Source organism: Mastomys coucha, unplaced genomic scaffold, assembly GCF_008632895.1.
Source record: "Mastomys coucha isolate ucsf_1 unplaced genomic scaffold, UCSF_Mcou_1 pScaffold22, whole genome shotgun sequence".
NCBI lineage: Eukaryota > Metazoa > Chordata > Mammalia > Rodentia > Muridae > Mastomys > Mastomys coucha.
This window is the reverse complement of record NW_022196905.1, coordinates 92,719,349-92,727,340: the sequence shown is the minus strand read 5'-3', so window position 1 is coordinate 92,727,340 and position 7,992 is coordinate 92,719,349.

Sequence of the window (7,992 nt, the reverse complement as noted above, 5' to 3'; positions counted from 1 at the left end):
TAAAAGGATAATGGGTTCCAGGCATGAGTGTAGTCTTCGTGGGTACTGTAAGACTTGGAACACTTGTGAGGCTGTGACACAACAAACATCTTGTGGATGCACGCTAGGATCGTGTGTCTCTGTGTGCACACCCTGACCACAGCCCCAGAAGTCGTCTGTAGACAAAGTTGTGACCCAATTTACTCTGGTAAGGGCAGAAACAGTTCACATTCCATTATTTATAAACTTACCTGCTGTTTGCTTTCATTATTTTTGCTACACATTTTATTTGTGAATAGGCAATCTAAGAACAAATGTAAAAGTAAAGATGCAGTAAAAAACGAGTTGCTTGGTGTTCCTGGCTCCATAGTATTAAGCACAGTGGTAAACAAAATCCCATGTATTTAACTTTTTTTTTTTTAAGTTTTTTATTTTGTTTTGATTTTGCTTTTGTGATTTTTTTTTTTTTGATACTTGCCCAACATGCATGTGCTGTAAAAATAGTTAACAGAGAAATAACTTGAGATGATGGCTAGCTTTGTTTTAATGTCTTATGAAATTTTCATGAACAATCCAAGCATAATTGTTAAGAACACGTGTATTCAAGTTCATGTAAGTGAAATAAAAGTTTTATGAATGAACTTTTCAACTAAAAAAAAAAAAAGAAAAAAATAAAACAAAAGGCACAAGGACACGCTGTTGCAGGGCACAGCCTGTAATCCCTGCACTTGGGAGGTGCGACGGACACAGGATGATGGCCACAAGTTCCTGGTCACCTCATCTACAAAGATGTCTCTAGCTAGCCAGGCTGCATACCAAGACCATGCCTTCAAAGGGGGTGTGGAGGAAGCCAGCTGAAGCCTATAATCTCAGACTCTGGGATGAATCAGGAAGGGCAGGAACTCAAGGCACTGTTGGCCACAGGGGGAGTTCAAGATCAGCCTAGACCTCATGCGGCTCCATTTCAAAATAAAAGGAAAAGTGAAAAACAAAACCCAGCTGAGCCATTTGTGGCTGCACGTGCCTTTGATCCCAGCACTTTTCGAGGCAGATGCTGGTGTGCTGCTGTAAATTTGAGGCTAGCCTGGGCTGTGCTGAGAGTCTGAGGACAGCTAGAGCTTCACAGAGTGACCCTGTCTCAAAACAGACATCAGACTAGAACTATGAGCTTTATCTTGTATAGTATTTTCTTTTTTCCTTTCTTTAACTATAAAATTCTAAATCTTGTTTGAAGTAATCACTGTAGAATTTTGTTAGGGTACACATCAAGCCAATATGTTTATCTCCATGGTCATTACACACCCAGTAGAAAGAAGACTTGAGCCAGAATAAAGTGTAACTGTCCCAGGGAAGTGGAACTCCACACATCTCTGGTTCAGATGCAGACTAAGTATGGCCACTCCAGAAACATGTTGACAGTAAGATTACACTCTGACTCCTCCCCTTGACACACATTTTCCTGCTTACTCATCCTTTTATTAGTTTTGTTTTCCTAGAGTCTGGCTGATATTAACTATTTTGTTGATTTTTGTTTTTAAGATAAGGCTTCTCTGTATGGTCCAGGGTACCCCGGAATTCTCTATGTAGCCCAGGCTGGCCTCAATCCACCTACCTCTGCGTGTTTTGATTAAAGGCGTGGCACCACCACACCTGCCTGGTAATAACTTTAAAATTCATGTGTATCGAGTGTCTTGCTGCATCTAAGTATGTGAATCATGTGCATGCAGTGCCCAAGGAGGTCAGAAGAGGGCATTAGATCCCCTAGACTGGAGGGAAGGATGGTTGTGAACCACGTGTGGGTGCTGGTAACTGAAACAGGACCTTTGCAAAAGCTGCAAGTGATTTTGCTTTTTTTTTTTTTTTTTAATTTATTTATTTATTATATGTTAAGTACACTGTAGCTGTCTTCAGACACACCAGAAGAGGGCGTCAGATCTCATCACGGGTGGTTGTGAGCCACCATGTGGTTGCTGGGATTTGAACTCATGACCTTCCGAAGAGCAGTCGGTGCTCTTCCCCACTGAGCCATCTCACCAGCCCGTGATTTTGCTTTTTAACGAAGTTTGTAAATAAATGTTTTGTGCAAACATGTTTTCCATTTGTATGCCCAGGAAAAAGGCCAGGTGGGGAGTAACCATTTAAACCTTTGGGGTAAGTGTGTTGTCTAGATCCCCTTCCATTGTGAATGAGGAAGGGAGAGAATATCATGTTCACATAGGATTTGCATGTGTCTGTGGAAGCCTGAGGTTGATGCTGGTGTCTTCCTCTATCACTCTAGCTCCCCTATTGTCTAGCCAGCAGCTGCAGGCATGTTCTCCTATATGCTTCCCAGGGCTATTGGCTAGCCAGCAGCCCCAGGGATGTTCTCCGGTCTGCTTCCTTGGGGTTGGCATTGTTGGAGGCCTGCACAGCTGTGTCCAGCCTAAGATTCATGATGAATTTTAAAGCGGAATGGTTGGGGGCTGGAAAAGTGGCACCATCAGTAAATTCCTGCCACCTTCACCCGAGGACCCATGTGGATCCTTAGCACTCACAAACGCTGAGCGCAGTGCACACACCTATAATTCCCAGCTGGAGGGGTGCAGACAGGGGGACTCCTAGAATCATTCATTAGCTGGCTAGTCTAGGCTAGTGAGAGATTCCACAACAAATACGATTGAGAACAGCAGAGCTTCAAAGACACCTGACAGTAGTAGTCTCTGGCCTCCACTCACACAAGCATCTTCACTACACCCACATGAACATGTAAGTACATCACACATGAACGCCTGCGCGCGCGCACACACACACACACACACACACACACACACACACACACACTCACCCACCAACTATGTTTACTTTGGAAAAAAAATAAGACAAAGAGCAGAAATTGTAAGCAGTTACTCTGACCAAATCTGAATATTTACGTCCCCGTGAATCACACTGAGTGGATACAATCCGGCTCTGATGGCAGAACAGTTAACTGAACTAAAAGCAACGATGGAAATATTCTCATCTTCAGCTTTTTTCTACCCAGCTTATCCAGCATCTAAAGGAATAATGCAAAACATTTTTTTTCAAATACAGAATATATAAGTATGCAGTCATATGTGACAAAGAGCAATAAACAGAGGTGTCAGCCTTGCTTTAAAGATTATGCACAAAACTTATATTTACATAGGCAATAGATTTAAGGTGGTGATTCAGAAATTCAGTAAACCCACAACTTTGAACTTCAGCAGCTTGTTATATAAGTGGAATATGACACTGATTTAAACTTTCCAAATAAGCTCTTGTTGGGGTGGAATAAATAAGTACAAAATATGTTTTAAGGGGGATTTCAATTAAAAGACTCAACTTTTACAGAATTCTTTTTTAAAAAAGATTTTATGTATACACACACACACACACACACACACATACACACACTCTATAGCTGTCTTCAGACACACCAGAAGAGGGCATCAGATCCCATTACAGATGGTTGTGAGCTCTGGAAGAGCAGTCAGTGCACTTAACCACTGAGCCATCTCTCCAGCCCCAAATACCATTAACTTTGTTTTTTGTTTTTATTTTTTTGGTTTTTCGAGACAGGGTTTCTCTGTGTAGCCCCAGCTGTCCTGGAACTCACTCTGTAGACCAGGCTGGCCTCAAACTCAGAAATCCACCTGCCTCCGCCTCCTAAGTGCTGGGATTAAAGGCGTGTACCACCACTGCCCTACAGTTTTTTTGCATTTTTAAGTTTTCATGTGGGGATCTACTATACTATGCTAATCCGTTTGGTGACAGTGACCTTTTATACAATATACTACTTACTGTATTGTATGTTTCTTCTTTATTACTTAGCACGCTCCCTTTTGTGAAAGTGTATGTACTTGTCTATTTTTCTGTTTATCCCTTCAAATTGAGAATGGAGACTGTCCACCTTCAAATTTATACCTCCAAGTTCCTGGAGGGGATGGGAAACATTAATAGTTTTCTAATCCATCCTTAATTGTCTGTCTTTTCTCAGTTTATTAAACACATGCTGGTATGGCTTTGTATGAATATAAATATGTAATATATTTACTGAATAAATTTCTCATTTTAACCTCACAAAAACAAGCAGGCCCCAGATGTAGCAGAAGTTAATGATTCTGCCTATTTTCTGCTGAACATTGGATTTTCCTAGGAGTCATCAAGTAAGTGCCCTCCTGATGATACGTCTCAAAAGTAGCGTTTCCGAGCCCAGGGGCTTGACCGTGGACACAGACTCACCTGCTCTCTGCATCTCTCAGCTCCCCTCCAGCACAGCCTAGGCTTTCCTGGCATGTGGCTTGCCTTTGTTCAGCTACTAGTTCTAGTTCAAGGGACCTCAGGACAAGAGGATTTTATGGCATTTGAATCTGTGCTTTTACCTAATTTTCAGACCATAAAAGCCTAAGAGTTCACATTAAAGCAAAAACTATACTCTAGGTTTTATATTGATATGTATGCATGATGGGTATATATGATGTATATGTATAATGTATTTGCATGTCCGTATGATATGTGAGATTATGTATATGATGTATCTGTGACTGTATGTCTATGATGTGTCTGTAGGATGTGTGACTATACATATCTGGGTCTGTGTATATGTTTATCTGATTGCGTTTCTATGTGTATGATACGTATGACTATGTATATGATGTGTCTGTGTGTATACTGTGAGTCTGTTAACTATGTTTATGTTGTATCTGTGTGACTGTATGTATATATTGTATCTGTGTGTATGATGTGTGACTCTATATGTTGTTTAAGATGTTTACGACTGTATAGATGATTTGTCTGGATATAACATGTCCTTTAGACTGGGTATGTTGTGTCTGTATAATATGTGACTGTATATGTCGTGTGTGCATGTGTGCAGGTGTGTGTGTGAAAGCTGGATGATAACTTTTCAAGAGTTGCTTCTTGCCTTCTGTCTTCTTGTTTCTGACGTGGTGCTGCAGACCCAGGCTGGCAGGTCTAAGAGCTTCTAGTGACTCCTGTCTATCAGCCATGAGAGGATTGCAGATACATGCTCCCACGTCCAGCTTTTCACAAGTTCCAGGGTTCTGAACTCAGAACATCAGATTTACAAGTGTTAGTGGCTTCTTAATAAGTGGTTTAATAAGTGTTTGCAGTTTTTCAATTAGCCTGGCTAGCTAGCAAACAATTGAGACTGGACCACTATATTTTTTAGCATGTTTTAAAGGCACAACGACTGACTAGTTATTACTGTATTTTAATCCTCTATGCCAATTTGGCTACCTCCCAGCCAAAAACCCTGAGATTCTTGCATTTTATGGTTTATCTCTGCTTGAGCTGTTTTCTAGCGATTTTTCCTGGACTCTCTCCGCTTGGCTAATCCCCACTTCCTTTCTCCTGCTCCCCCTTCCTCTGGCTGGGAGGAAGTCTTGCCCTATTCTCTCCCCTGTTCAGTCACTGGCTGATCAGCTTTTATTGAGAAATCATAGAATAACTGGGGAGCAATGCTTATAGACCATTGAAGAGAGGACACTTAGGATAAGGATTTCAATCAGATATGGAGGCACAGAAATCAGCCTTTGAATTACACAGCACACCACAACATTATGCCTACAGCAACGAAAGCATTTCCCCACAGAACCATCTCCTGATCCCCAGTATTATTCCTTTTAGTGTTTTGTATTTATGTGTATGGGTGTTTTATCTGCATATATGTACCCTGTATGTGCCTGGTGCCCTCAAAGGCCAGAAGAGCTCATCAGATCCCCTGGACTGGAGTTACAGATGCTTGTGAGCCAACATGTAGCTGCTGGGAATTGAACCGAAAACCTCTAGATGAGCAGCCAGTGCAATTTATTAGCTATTGAGCTATCTTCCCTGTTCCCCACCCTCATTCAGTATTTTAAGCTGTCAATCCAATCTTTTTATTTCCAGAGAGTCAATGTCTCAGTTACTCTGCATTATTTAAGCATGTTATAAAAAAGCCTGACATTGCATATATGTATGATATTGTGGACAAGTGAGACAAGGATGTTTTATTTGCTGTTAAACAGGTTTAGTTGTACACATACCTTTATTCCCAATACTCAGGAGGCAGAGGCAGCCTGGTCTACACAGCAAGGTCTAGGCTGGCCAGGGCTAATCATGATACTCTGTCTCAAAAACATAAGTTTTGAGAAGCTTTTAAAAATACCTGCTCATACTTCTCTCTGACAGGAATCATTTCACAGCACTGCAGTTTTTTCCTCCTTTTTGGAAAACTCATATTCCAAGCAGGTGATAACAAAGAGAGTTTATCATATGAATAGGTTAGAAATATAAAGCCATCCACTGAGATTCAAGAAATTATAAAATAAGCCAAAAAATGTGAACTTTCTGACTAAGAGACTATGTGCTGTGTCTAGGCATGTCTATCATGTAATAACATGTTTGAAGGAGCATACAGCAGAAGAAAACACTGTGTGTCTGTCAAACACAACACTAATGTGACCACTTAGCCACAGTCCATAGTACAGAACTAAAGGTTGCATCATGGGCCTACACTGAAGAAAATTAGATTTCATATTATTGAAGAGAAAACACTGAAAATACGAACCCCTTAGTATCTGTTCTGATCACCAATACATTTTGGGATTTCAAATGTTTTTGTTATTTTGTCATAAACTTCATTCTAATGTGTAATTAATATTCTTAAGTATGAAGAAAAGTGAACTTTAAAAAGTTCAGTTGAGTGAATACTCATAAAAAATGTTAACATACTGTAGGTCTACTGTGACATATTGATAATTTACTTAGCAAATGGCCAAGTCAGTTGACATTATCAAACTTGAGTATTCCAAGAAGGATAACTAAGTATTTCTTGTAAAGTTTTTAATTCTTTCTGAATGATTTTTTTTTTTTCCAGAGACAGAGTTTCATGAAGTCCACACTGGTCTCAAACTTACTGTGCAGTTAGAGATGACTTTGAACTCCTGCCTCCAATTTCTGGAAGTGCTGGGCTTACAGCTGTGTGCCACTGTGCCCTTCTCTGAATAATAGTTTAAGAGATGACAAACTAGTTTTTGTTTTGTTTTTTGTTTTTTAGAAACAGGGTTTTTCTGGATCACCTTGGCTGTCCTGGAACTCACTCTTTAGACCAGGCCGGCCTCGAACTCAGAAATCGGCCTGCCTCTGCCTCCCGAGTGCTGGGATTAAAGGTGTGCACCACAACTAGTTTTAGCTCTGACATTTAAGAAACTGGTACCTAGATCTTTAGCAGCTTGACAACGTGATCAATGACACACATTTCTCCATCACAAGATACTCATTTCAGTCTATAAAAGGTAAATATGCCAAAGCTTAATGGAATATTTTTTAAAATGACATCTATTTAGTGTGTGTATTCTATGGTTCAGTGTGCTAAGTCAGAGGGTAACATTCATGAGGCAGTTTTCTCATCAAGCAAACTCAGATTATCAGGAATGTGTACATGAGTGGGTGAGGGCACATGCATGTGACTGCTCCTGTGGAGAGACCCCTTGACTGTTCTACATTTTTTGCAGTCTCTTAGTGAACCCAGTTTACTAATCTAGTTAGCCAACTTGTCCTGGGGATCTCCTGTCCTCCTCTCTGTGCTGGGATTACAGTCGGCTGCCATTTGCCCGGCTTTTTGGGTAAGTTCTAGGGATCGAACTCCAGGCCTTCTCCTTTAGAGAGCCACTGAGTCATTCCCATGTTGATTCCTTACTTTTTAGCTGTCATTTGAACTCTGTAACATTAAATCTTCACCTAGAAAAGATAAGTATGTGTTTGGTGGCTGGTCTGAAATTCATAGGCTTCGAGGTCCCTGAGAATGGGCCCCTTCCTTCCCATTAGCAAAATGCAAAGCCATGGATTCAAACTGCAGGGCTCTAATGAACAATCAAAGGCATGGGATTTCTGTGCCCTTCGTGGAGAGTTTGTTTCAAACTGCTCAAATGGTCATAAGACCTGTATCTACTGGAGGTTTTGTGGTAAAGAACACCGATAACCGCTGTCCTGTCTTTTTTTTTTTTTTTTTTT